Source organism: Glycine max, chromosome 9 (genome assembly GCF_000004515.6).
Source record: "Glycine max cultivar Williams 82 chromosome 9, Glycine_max_v4.0, whole genome shotgun sequence".
NCBI classification, from domain to species: Eukaryota; Viridiplantae; Streptophyta; class Magnoliopsida; order Fabales; family Fabaceae; genus Glycine; species Glycine max.
Window position 1 is genome coordinate 37,157,360 of NC_038245.2, and position 13,899 is coordinate 37,171,258.

A 13,899-nucleotide genomic window follows, 5' to 3' on the forward strand; every position below is an offset into this window, starting at 1 on the left:
TGGGAGGGTCAGGAAATGTTGTAGTGTCGATGTTACATTTAAGGGAACCAACAATTGGCTTAATTCATGAAACATGTTGGACATTGTGATGGAGTGACTCAAAGTAATCTGTTCACGAGAGTTGTGTTTGTCATGCAAAAATCTCCAATCAAGTAGGTGTTGCATGCAAAACTGAAAAGAAAAAACAATTTTATGTCCTTTCTGCAAATCAAATGTAGAAACAAATTGGCCTTTACTTTTTGGGTGTAATCATACACATCAAATTTGGATGCATTCTCTTTTGTGGACTCATATTCATAACATAGTTGATAATACAAAATAAAGCTTAAATATATTTTTGGTCTCTGATATATACCTAAATTTTACATTTGGTCCCTAATAAATTTTTGCTTCACGATGGGTCCTAATATTTAAAAAAATTTGTCTGAGGTCCCTGCTGTTAATCAAGATCTGTTAACTGCTGATGTGGCCATTAATCGGACACGTTGGCATGCGACGTGTGGTGTCATGTGTACTCTTTGTCTAAGTGGAATTACACGTAGGAAAAAGTTTTTTTAAAAAGTAATTACGACATCGTTTGCGTGATATTATTTAGGTTAAAAAAATTAAGATTAAGAGATGTTATGACGTCGTTTGTGTAATAGAGAAAGGGCATAACGACATTGCTTTAGAACACAAACGTGATCCTCTGTTGTCACACTTTCCGTTAATGTTCTCCATAAAAGGCGATCAGGGTTAACAATTTGCTCTAGACTTGCTATCATGGAGGGCTTGTTTAGACGATGTATGGGTGCGACGTTTGGTCTTCATCTTCATGGTTGTGGTCCATGCACTTTTGGGGTTAGGGTTTCGTGCGATTGGAGGAAGATTCAAGTGTTGAAGCTTGTGGTCCCAAAAGTGAAGAATGTTAGACAAGTGGCCTCAGATATCTTAAGAAGGGGGGGGGTTGAATTAAGATATTACAAACTATTTCCCCAATTAAAATTCTATCAAGTTATAAATTCCCTTAATAATGAACTTCTTAAATATTGATTCAAATAGAACAATTTGAATATGAATATAAAACAATAATAAATAAAGGAGTTTAAGGAAAGAGAAAGTGCAAACTCAGATTTATACTGGTTCGGTCACACCCTTGTGCCTACGTCCAGTCCCCAAGCAACCCGCTTGAGAGTTTCACTATCTTGTAAATTCCTTTTACAAGTTCTAAACACACAAGGACAATCATTCCTTTGTGTTTAGAATTCTTTTACAACAAGAGACCCTCGGTCTCTTAATCCCTTAGTGAATTAAAAAGATAAGAAGAATGAATCTCTCTTGAAAGAGATAGATTTTACAATCTGAGCACTCAAATGATTCCTTAATGAATTGCAATTGAATTGGCCAAGGAATTCTTAAGAGGATAAAATGATTTTGCTTTTTGAGATAATAAACACATGTTGTTCTAAAAAACTCTTAGCAAATTCGTGTCTCAAGTCACATATATATAGGCCTTTGATGGTCATTCAAGAACCAAATGAAAAGATGTGACTGTTGAGAATATTTTCTGAAAATCTCCTCTGGTAATCGATTACAGTATGTGTGTAATCGATTACAAGCTTTAAAATTTGAATTAAAACGTTCAATAACTGCTGGTAATCAATTACCATATATGTGTAATCGATTACACAATGCAAATTTTGAATTCAAATTTTAATAGCTGTTGTAAATCATTTTTGGCCACTGGTAATCGATTACATCCTCTGGTAATCGATTACCAGAGAGTAAATCTCTTGAAAAAGACATTTTAACTTAAATTTCTTGGCCAAACCTTTTGCTACTTTAATTAGGAATTCCCTTCCTATTTAATATACCCTTCCTAAGACTCTAGGGACTGTCTTGATCATCCATCTTGAATATCTTTAATTTCTTTGTCTTGAATAAAGCTTTGAGAAACATGTGATCCTTTGGCATCATCAAAACATTCAGCTTGATCCTTTGTCTACAATCTCCCCCTTTTTGATGATGGCAATCCCTGAAATCAAGACAAGCTATATACAAGATGATAACACGTTCACACAAACCTTACTCCCCCTATCTTTTGGCATGTATGCCTAACTTTAAGGATTGATTTTTAATGATAGATTTCTAATTGATTTTAATTGATTTCTAACCTAAGTTCTCTCCCCCTTTGGCAACATAAAAAAGAACTAAGCAAAACAATCAATATCTAAATAGAGCCAAACAGTAAACCAAAATAAGTCCATACATTGTCATAACCAACCAAAGCAAAGTCGAGAAATATAATAGAACTGCAAGATTATGATAACTAGAGCAACAAAAAGCCAAATACACGGCGATAAAACAAAGTACTAATAATACTTAATCATAATAAAAAATCAGCTAAGATGATGATGGAGGCGGTGGTGGTGGATCAAAGCAAGTACGGATGAAGGAGACATCTTTTTCAACCTTGGTGATCCTTGAATCCATGGCATCGAACCGCATGTCGACTTGCAATTCCATGGCATCAAACTTGTCACCAACAAAAGTCTGAAGACCATCGAACTTGTCCAAAAGCCTTCGAAGAAGAGAGGAATTATCTTCAACTGGTAGGTTGCCTTCATCATCAGCGGGTTGAGCACCCTTTTTGACCCAAGAGCCATCATGCTCTTTGCGGTAACCAAAGGAGGCAATCATAGCAGCACCAATTAAAAAAGATCTCTTGATTGGAACATAAGGTTCAGAATCAAGAGGAATTTGAAAATGGCGAAGAAAGAGAGTGACAAGGTGTGGATATGGCAATGGAGCATTTAATCGCAATGCCTTATGCATGCGATATCTGACTAAGTGTGCCCAGTCAAGTTGACGCCCGATATGAAAGGCCCACATGATAACAAGATCTTCCTCAGAAACCTGGGCAAGGTTGGAAGATCGTGGAAGCAAAATACGCACAATGAGATAATGAAGGATGCGGCTTTCAAAAGCCAATGAACCGGCAAGAAGGCGTCCAGTCATATCCGCATGGTTGGTGCAAACCAACTGGCGGGCATCATATGCAGAGAAATCAAATTTCCAATCATCATTTAGTGTACCTTCAAATGGTACACCGTCACTGGACAATTGGGTTAAGTTATGGAAAAGGGATTGGTCAATGACCATTTTTATCCCAAAAACCTCAGAAATCAAAGTGCTTTCCTGAATTTCAAGGTTACAATAAAAAGCTTTAACCAATTCAGGATGAACAGGCAATTGTAATGACATGAAAGGTATGAGACCTAAGTTCTGAAATGCTTAAATGCAATCAAAACTTTCAGCAGAAAAGAAATCCATATCTATGAACTTAGGGTCAATAATGGAACGAGATGAGAAAAGGTTTGAGTACCGTATCTGCTGTTCTTCGGAAGAAAACAGTGTGGAAGAGGATAAGGAGGGTGGAATTGGTGTTGTGGATGCGCTGGTGGCTCCAAAACGATGAGCTCTTGAAGCCGAAGCGGAGGTGGATGAACCCTTACATTTCTTTGATGATTATGCCATATGATGGAGTTTTTGCAAATTGCAATCGGTGAAATCAAACGAAAAATGAAAAAGAAGAAGATTGCAAGTTACGAGAGTCGATTTGATGAAGAAATGAGTAAGGTAGGAAGGTTTGAAGGTTTGGGAATGGATGGACGTTGCAAGGAGGAAGAGGCTGCGCAGTGGTTTCTGAAAAACGTGTTATTTATAGACCAGCATGCATTGTAATCGATTACAAATACTGGTAATCAATTACAGGTGGAGGTAGCCTACTGGTAATCGATTACATGAAGACTGTAATCGATTACAGGCCATCTGTTCTAGTGTAATCGATTACAGTATTCATTTAATCGATTACCAAAACAAAACAATAGCCTTTTCCTAAAATAAAACTCATTTCTAAGTCTAAAAACTTATATTATCTTAAGAGTTAATTATACCAACAAGAAAAGTAAAATAAATTAAACAGAAACAAGCGTCATACTTAATCAAAACACAATCAATCAATCATAAACTTTACCTATCCAAATCACTAAGGTCTAAAAGGCCTAATTCTCTTCTTATTGAAAAGAATATATCCTTTGGGAGAGGTTTTGTAAAGATATCAGCAAGCTGATTCTTTGTATCAACAAACTCTAGCAAACAATCTCCCTTTAGAACATGGTCTCTTAGAAAATGGTGCCTAATTTCTATATGTTTCGTTCTAGAATGTTGTACAAGGTTTTTGGATAGATTTATGGCACTAGTATTATCACACCTAATAGGTATGCGATCAAGAAGGATACCATAGTCAGATAATTGTTGCATCATCCATAAAATTTGTGCACAACAACTGCCGGCAGAGATATATTCCGCTTCAACAGTGGATAAAGCAACACTGTTTTGTTTCTTACTATGCCATGAGACAAGAGTAGATCCAATGAATTGACAAGTTCCACTTGTGCTTTTTCTATCAGTTTTAGATCCGGCAAAGTCAGAATCAGAATATCCTATTAAGTTACATGTTGAGTTCTTAGGATACCATAATCCTAAATTGATTGTACCTAATAGATATCTCATGATTCTCTTTACTGCACTCAAATGTGATTGTTTGGGGTTGGATTGAAACCTAGCACACATGCATACACTAAACATAATATCAGGTCTACTAGCAGATAAATAGAGAAGAGATCTGATCATACCTCGATATTGTTTCATGTCTATAGACTGACCAGATTCATCTTTATCTAAGTAACAACTAGTGCTCATCGGTGTAGCCATGTGTTTTGCACTTTCCATCCCAAATCTTTTGATCAATTCCTTGCAGTACTTGGCTTGGTTGATGAATATACCCCCTTGAGTTTGCTTGATTTGTAATCCCAGGAAGTAATTTAATTCTCCCATCATTGACATTTCAAATTCACTTTGCATATCAAGGGAAAACTCCTTGCACAATGAATCATTAGTGGATCCAAAAATTATATCATCAACATATATTTGAACCAACAAAATATCATTATGCTTTCTCTTTATCAACAATGTGGTATCCACTTTTCCTCTAGAAAATTCTTTTTCTAGGAGAAAATTGCTTAAACGTTCATACCACGCCCTAGGGGCTTGTTTCAAACCATAAAGAGCCTTTTGCAATTTATAAACATGATTTGGTTTATCTGGGATTTCAAAATCGGGGGGTTGTTCAACATATACTTCTTCTTGAATTAAGCCATTTAGAAAAGCACTTTTGACATCCATTTGATAGAGCTTAAAATCCATTATGGATGCATATGCTAAGAGCATTCTAATGGCTTCTAATCTTGCAACTGGAGCATATGTTTCTTCATAGTCTATTCCCTCTTCTTGATTATACCCTTTTGCTACTAACCTAGCCTTATTTCTAATAATTATGCCATGTTCATCTAATTTATTTCTAAAAACCCATTTTGTTCCTATGACAGGATAATTTTCAGGTTTTTCTACTAGTTTCCACACATTGTTTCTTTCAAACCGATTCAGTTCTTCTTGCATGGCAATGATCCAGTTATCATCTATGATGTGCCATCATTTTCTTCTATTTTCTAAACCCTTTTTGCACCATTTTAATTACTGATTGGTCTTAATTGTCAATTAATCAGGCAGTTTTATTATTTGGGCTCATTTAGCTAATTTGATGTTTTTAATCTAATTTCAGGAATTAATGAAACATTGGGCTTAATCCGGATTTTGGTTATGGACTTGAAGAGGGCAAATAAAGCAGCGCTTACCTTAGTTAATTTCTAATTAGGAAATTTCGCAATTTTATTTTATGTTGTTCAGTGTTTATTTTGTTTTGGGCCAGAGTATTGTAATAGGGCCCAGTGACTTTGAGTGACTCTTTTTAAATAGCTGACTTGGGATTCGTGCAGGGCATTCTATTCTGCTATTTTCATTATTCAGAGCTTTGGTTTTAGGTTTTCACGTTTTTCTGTTCCCTTGTTACAATTTTCGTTCTTAATGCAAATTTCCGTTTTCTGCTTCTAATTACGAGTTCATTCGTGCTTCTTCTTCTACTTTCATTTACGTTTCTGTTCATTTACGTTTCTGTTCATTTACGTTTCTGTTCATTTATGTTTCTGTTTCATGTTTCATTTGCGTTTTCTGTTTGAATCCATGGAAGGCTAGATTTTCTGGTGTTGTTTCCTTTTGATGACGAAGCCCAACTCTCTTTGAGGTTCCGCTTGTAATATGGGTTCCTGGCAGTTTTCCCTTCACCAGTTATCCCAATTTCGTGAATATTAATCAGTGCACGCTTCGTGTTCGATTAATTGCCTCTGAGCCTAACTTGCGTTCATGCTTAATGGACGAAGGGCTAACTGGTGTATGTGGTGCCTAATCACGTATTGAAAACCCTAAGTTGATTTTCGCTTAGTAAATTGAAACAGGGTTGGATTAAGTGGTTGACTGTTAGGGACGAATTTTCCATAACCCAGGATAAGAGAATGGCTTCTGAATCAGAGGAAACAACCCATTTTTAATATTAGTATTTTCGTATTCCAGTTTACTTGTTCTGCTTTTTAATTACCAAACAACCAAACCCCCCCATCGTTACTGTTACTGCAAGTATATTATGAACATTTGGTTTGTCACTGCTCGTTGGGAAACGACCTAGGATCACTTCCTAGTTACTGCATTTTCATGTTTATTTGATTCGGGTACGGCCTCGATCAAATTTGGCGCCGTTGCCAGGGAGCAGTGTCCAAAGGTTCATAATAGCTAGCTAGTGCTGTGTGTTTAATCCTTTCGTGTTTTATGTTTAAATTGTTAGTATTGTGTTAGTATGTGTGTTAGTGTTGTTTAGTGTCCTGGTATTTTATTTAATGTGTGTTCTGTTTCAGTTTTCCCATTAAGCGTTTCCCCTGTTTCAGTCTTGGGTGTTTCGCTGTGAAGATTGTGCTTGCGGCAAAAACAGAGTAGTAGTAGAAATCAATTAGAGACGGATTTTAGCGACCACCCATGCTGAATTATTTGAGATTTTTTGTTTTAGTAGCTAGGGTTATTATTTTTGGCTGAATTTTTTTGTGGTAACTTCTTTTAATCCATATTTTGTGAGAAAAATAGCTAGAGCTTTTAGTTTGGTCAGATTTGAAAGTTCCAAAAAACTAGCAAATTTTGTGTTTGTCAAAACTTCAAACGGCCATAACTTTTGCTCCGGTTATCAGAATCGCAATTATTATATATGCATTTGGGGTAGAAAAAAATTTCCTACGCCGTGGCAGTTTGCCATAGGCCGGCTGAGGTCTCCATCGTCCAAAAAAAGCGATTCTGTCAAAAGTTTTTTATTTTTCAAGTTTTATTCACTTATTTTTCTTAACCTACCAATTTTAGCTTTCATAGTTAGACTTTGAATTTTTGTCTGAAATTTTTTGTGCTATCTTCTCATCATTTTATAAGGTTGCTCACAAAATTTTAAGTCATTTGGATATCATTTGAGGGTAGCTGTAGTTCAAACCTACACCTTTATTTACATGACAAGGCAACTAGTTGTGTGCATGCTGAATGTAGTGTATGACTAGAGGCAATCCATCTGACTTACAACCCTTTGATCCTGAGATAGATAGGACATTTCATAGATTAGTTAGGCATCATTTTATACCTTTTGATCATTCTGAGCATTCCATAACTGGTGAATCTGTACTTTCTGTTATTGGTGATTTTGAACATCCTGATCTTGAGCATTATAATTTTGAGCATTCTGATTCTGAGCATTCTGATTTTGCACATTCTGAGAACATGGCACAACCTCCACCTTGTGAGAGGACTCTAAGGGAAATGGCTGCACCTGATTTCACCTATGAAAGCTTGTGCATCCAATACCCTGATGAGGATGTCCCATATGTTCTTAAAACTGGACTGATTCATTTGCTTCCAAAGTTTCATGGCCTTGCATGTGAAGACCCGCACAAACATTTGAAAGAATTTCACATTGTCTGCTCCACCATGAAACCCCCAGATGTCCAAGAGGATCACATATTTCTGAAGGCTTTTCCTCATTCATTAGAGGGAGTGGCAAAGGACTGGCTGTATTACCTTGCTCCAAGGTCCATCACGAGCTGGGATGACCTTAAGAGAGTATTCTTAGAAAAAAATTTCCCTACTTCCAGGACCACAACCATCAGGAAGGATATCTCAGGTATTAGACAACTCAGTGGAGAGAGCCTGAATGAGTACTGGGAGAGATTTAAGAAACTATGTGCCAGTTGCCCCCACCATCAGATTTCAGAACAGCTTCTTCTCCAATATTTTTATGAAGGACTCAGTAATATGGAGAGAATTATGATAGATGCTGCCAGTGGTGGAGCCCTTGGAGACACGACTCCTGCTGAAGCCAGAAATTTAATTGAGAAGATGGCCTCCAACTCCCAGCAGTTTAGCGCCAGAAATGATGCCATAGTCATTAGAGGAGTGTATGAGGTAGCTACAAACCCATCTGCATCATCTGAAACTAAGAAGCTTGAAGGCAAACTGGATGCATTGGTCAACTTGGTAACCCAGCTGGCCTTGAATCAGAAATCTGTACCTGTCGCAAGGGTTTGTGGTTTGTGCTCCTCTGCTGACCACCATACAGACCTTTGCCCTTCCATGCAGCAACCTGGAGCAATTGAGCAGCCTGAAGCTTATGCTGCAAATATTTACAATAGACCTCCTCAACCTCAGCAGCAAAATCAACCACAGCAAAGCAATTATGACCTCTCCAGCAACAGATACAACCCTGGATGGAGGAATCACCCTAACCTCAGATGGTCCAGCCCTCAGCAACAACAACAGCAGCCTGCTCCTTCCTTCCAAAATGCTGCTGGCCCAAGCAGACCATACATTCCTCCACCAATCCAACAACAGCAACAACCCCAGAAACAACCAACAGTTGAGGCCCCTCCACAACCTTCCCTCGAAGAACTTGTGAGGCAAATGACTATGCAGAACATGCAGTTTCAGCAAGAGACCAGAGCCTCCATTCATAGATTAACCAATCAGATGGGACAATTGGCTACCCAATTGAATCAACAACAGTCCCAGAATTCTGACAAGCTGCCTTCTCAAGCTGTCCAAAATCCCAAAAATGTCAGTGTCATTTCATTGAGGTCGGGAAAGCAGTGTCAAGGACCTCAACCCGTAGCACCTTCCTCATCTGCAAATGAACCTGCCAAACTTCACTCTACTCCAGAAAAAGGTGATGACAAAAATTTACCTAACAATTTCTGTGCAGGTGAATCTTCTTCCACAGGTAATTCTGATTTGCAGAAGCAGCACATTCCCCCTCTTCCATTCCCTCCAAGAGCAGTTTCCAACAAAAAAAATGGAAGAGGCAGAGAAAGAGATCTTGGAAACGTTTAGAAAAGTAGAGGTAAACATACCTCTGTTGGATGCAATAAAGCAAATTCCAAGATATGCCAAATTCTTGAAGGAGCTGTGCACTAATAAGCGGAAGCTTAAAGGAAGTGAACGAATTAGCATGGGCAGAAATGTCTCCGCATTGATTGGTAAATCTGTTCCTCAAATTCCTGAAAAATGCAAAGATCCAGGTACATTCAGCATACCTTGTATTATAGGGAATAGTAAGTTTGACAATGCCATGCTAGATTTAGGAGCCTCTGTTAGTGTTATGCCTCTGTCGATTTTTAATTCTCTATCTCTAGGTCCCTTGCAGTCAACTGATGTGGTAATTCATTTAGCTAATAGAAGTGTTGCCTATCCTGTTGGTTTCATAGAAGATGTCTTAGTTAGAGTTGGTGAACTGATTTTCCCTGTTGATTTTTATATCTTGAATATGGAAGATGGATTTTCTCAAGGATCAGTTCCCATCATTCTAGGTAGACCGTTTATGAAAACTGCTAGAACTAAGATAGATGTATATGCAGGCACACTATCCATGGAATTTGGTGATATAACTGTTCATTTTAATATTCTGGATGCTATGAAATACCCATCTGAAGATCTTTCTGTATTTCGTGCTGAAATAATTGACCATGTTGTTGATGAATACATGACTGATCTTTATTCTAATTTGCATGCTTCTCACTCTTCATGCATTGAATCTGGAATTGTACTTGATCATATGTCTGAATTTGATGCTGAGAGTGAATCTGAGAGTGATATTGATTGCATGTCTGGTGGTGGTGTTTTACCTCTCGAGATTTATTTTATAGAGTCAGATAGGACTAACCATGTTTCAGGAAGTACACATACCTCTGACTTTCTTTATGAGGTAAAGGCTGAGAAACCATCTCCTTCTACCATTGTCCAGCTGGCCACACCAGAATTGAAGCCTCTGCCATCAAATTTAAAATACGCTTACTTGGATGATAGCAAGAGTTTTCCAGTGATTATATCTGCCTCCCTTGCTGATGAGCAAGAGGAGAAGTTGTTGTCAGTTCTCAAGAAGCATAAGAAGGCTATAGGCTGGACCCTGGCGGACATTCCTGGTATTAGCCCATCCACATGTATGCATCGAATAAATTTAGAGGATGGAGCTAAACCAGTAAGACAGCCACAGAGAAGACTCAACCCGGTGATTCTTGATGTAGTGAAGAAGGAGATAACCAAGCTTTTGCAAGCTGGAATCATTTATCCTATCTCCGACAGCCAATGGGTGAGTCCCGTCCAGGTAGTCCCGAAAAAGATTGGCCTCACAGTGATCAGAAATGAGAAGGAGGAGCTGATTCCTACTCGGGTGCAGAACAGTTGGAGAGTCTGCATTGACTATAGGAGGCTGAACCAGGTTACCAAAAAGGACCATTTTCCCCTGCCATTCATTGACCAGATGCTTGAACGCCTGGCAGGTAAATCCCACTACCGTTTCCTTGATGGTTTTTCTGGTTATATGCAAATTACTATTGCTCCTGAGGATCAGGAAAAGACCACATTCACCTGCCCCTTTGGCACTTTTGCCTACAGGAGGATGCCTTTCGGCCTGTGCAATGCCCCTGGTACCTTCCAGCGGTGCATGATTAGTATTTTCAGTGATTTTTTAGAAAACTGCATAGAGGTGTTTATGGATGATTTCACTGTATATGGATCCTCTTTTGATGGTTGTTTGAATAGTTTGGAAAAAGTTTTGAATAGATGCATTGAAACTAACCTTGTTCTAAATTTTGAAAAATGTCATTTTATGGTTGAGCAAGGTATAGTTTTAGGCCACATTATTTCCAATAAGGGTATTGAAGTAGATCCTACAAAAATTTCTGTTATTTCACAATTGCCTTACCCCTCTTGTGTGCGAGAGGTGCGATCTTTTCTTGGTCATGCAGGATTCTACAGGCGCTTTATAAGGGATTTTAGCAAAGTAGCCCTTCCACTGTCCAACTTGTTGCAAAAGGAGGTGGAGTTTGACTTTAATGACAGATGCAAAGAGGCTTTTGATTGCCTCAAAAGAGCGTTGACTACCACCCCCATCATCCAGGCACCCGATTGGACAGCCCCTTTTGAGCTTATGTGTGATGCATCAAATTATGCATTGGGGGCTGTCCTTGCTCAGAAAATTGATAAATTGCCCAGGGTGATATATTATGCTTCTAGGACTTTAGATGCTGCCCAAGCAAATTATACTACTACTAAGAAAGAGCTTCTAGCCATAGTTTTTGCTCTTGAAAAATTTCGATCTTATTTGCTTGGTACTCGCATTATTGTTTATAGTGACCATGCAACTCTAAAGTACTTGTTGAAGAAGGCTGATTCTAAGCCTAGGTTGATCCAATGGATGCTCTGGCTCCAAGAGTTTGACTTGGAGATCCGTGATAGGAGCGGAACACAAAATCTAGTTGCTGATCATTTGAGTCGGATCGAACGTGTCTCTGATGCAGATTCACCTATTCGGGATGATTTCCCGGATGATCATTTGTATATATTGTATAGTATTTCTGACTCTCTTTCTACTCCCTGGTTTGCTAACATTGTCAATTATTTAGTTGCCTCTATTTTTCCTCCCTTAGCATCTAAGGCCCAAAAAGATAAAATTAAAAGTGATGCTAAGTATTTTATTTGGGATGACCCCTACTTGTGGAAATTGTGCAATGATCAGGTCATTAGACGGTGCATTCCAGATCATGAGACTGACTCAGTCCTGCAGTTTTGTCATTCTTCCGCACCGGGAGGTCATCTGGGTGTTCAAAGGACAGCTCGCAAAGTGCTTGATTGTGGTTTTTATTGGCCCACCATCTTTAAAGATGCGTGGAAGATCTGCAGCACTTGTGAGCAGTGTCAGAGAGCAGGAAATACACTTACATGGTGACAGCAAATGCCTCAGCAACCTATGCTATTCTGTGAGGTGTTTGATGTCTGGGGTATAGATTTCATGGGTCCTTTTCCTGTCTCTTTTGGTTATGTTTACATTCTCCTTGCAGTTGACTATGTTTCAAAATGGGTGGAAGCCAAGCCCACTAGAACTAATGATGCTAAAGTTGTTGCAGACTTTGTCAGGTCTAATCTGTTTTGCAGGTTTGGAGTACCTAAAGCAATTGTTAGTGATCAAGGAACCCATTTTTGCAACAGGACAATGCATGCCCTGCTTAAAAAGTACGGGGTGGTACACAGGGTATCCACACCATACCACCCCCAGACCAATGGACAGGCAGAAATTTCTAACCGAGAAATCAAGCGAATTTTAGAGAAGATTGTGTAGCCAAGCAGGAAAGATTGGAGTACCAGGCTTGATGATGCTCTCTGGGCACATCGGACTGCCTACAAAGCACCCATAGGAATGTCTCCTTATCGGGTTGTCTTTGGAAAGGCATGTCATCTTCCAGTGGAAATTGAGCACAAAGCATACTGGGCAGTGAAGACTTGCAACTTCTCTATGGATCAAGCTGGCGAGGAAATGAAGTTGCAACTGAGTGAGTTAGATGAAATCCGCCTAGAAGCCTACGAGAATGCCAAGTTCTACAAAGAAAAGACCAAGAAGTTCCATGATAGTATGATAGTTAAAAAAGACTTCGTGGCTGGGCAAAAAGTGTTATTGTATAATTCTAGGCTTGGACTCATGAGTGGTAAGTTGAGGTCTAAGTGGATTGGTGCTTTTGTTGTTACTAATGTTTTTCCTTATGGTACAGTTGAGATCAAAAGCGACTCCACAAACAAGAGCTTCAAGGTCAACGGACATCGACTTAAGCCATTCCTCACGAACCCTTCTTTAGTGGACGTAGTGGTGGAAGAGACTTCCTTACTCCACCCTACTCTTCCTCCACCATGACTTAGGGAGTTTTTCTTTTCCTATCTCCTTCTTTGCTTTTATTACACTTGTCCGATTCTCTTTGATGATTTAATTGTTTTTAATCTTTTAATTGTGCTACATTGAGGACAATGTGTTGTTTAAGTATGGGGGGGGGGGGAGTGTTCTTTGGTTTTGCTAGTTTTGTTGGTTTTGTTAATTTGTTAGTTGTGTTAATTTGTTAATGTTGTTAGTTTCGTCGGATTTTTAGTTTAATATTTTGGGTCAATTTTGTGTACACGTACGACTTTGCATGTTTTTCTTTGAATTATAGGATATGTTCAAGAAATGGGTAATTGTTTTGAAAATAAAAGTTCTTGACATTTTGTGACTTGAAATCCTTGATTCTTCTCTACATGTCATGATAGTTTTGAAAGCTCAATTTGAAAGTGATGATTTTACCTTTGTGAGAATTTGAGCCATCCATCATCATAATCATTTGGTATGTTTTTCCCCATTGATTGCTTGCACAATAGCCTTGGCTTGATTCTTGTTGATGCGTCCTAATTCACATGCATATTTGGAAATGATTGAGGCAATTTTGTTCTTATAAGCTTCTAGCCAAATGGACTTACCTTGAATTAATTCCTTTGATAGCCCTTTTGAGCCTTGTTTCCCTTTCCTTGTTTTGAAGCTCACTACAAGCCTTAAGTGAAAAACCATGATATCACCATATCCTTAAGGAATTT

The 13,899-nt window shown here is 38.5% G+C and overlaps 1 non-coding gene across 1 annotated transcript; it reads right to left on the bottom strand.

Annotated features, from left to right (window-relative positions):
- Positions 1-8,118: 8,118 nt before the first annotated feature.
- LOC112997986 (small nucleolar RNA R71) lies at positions 8,119-8,225 on the bottom strand. Its single transcript, XR_003263033.1, has one exon. It is a non-coding gene; the product is annotated as a small nucleolar RNA R71 (small nucleolar RNA).
- Between the last annotated feature and the right edge of the window lie 5,674 nt (positions 8,226-13,899).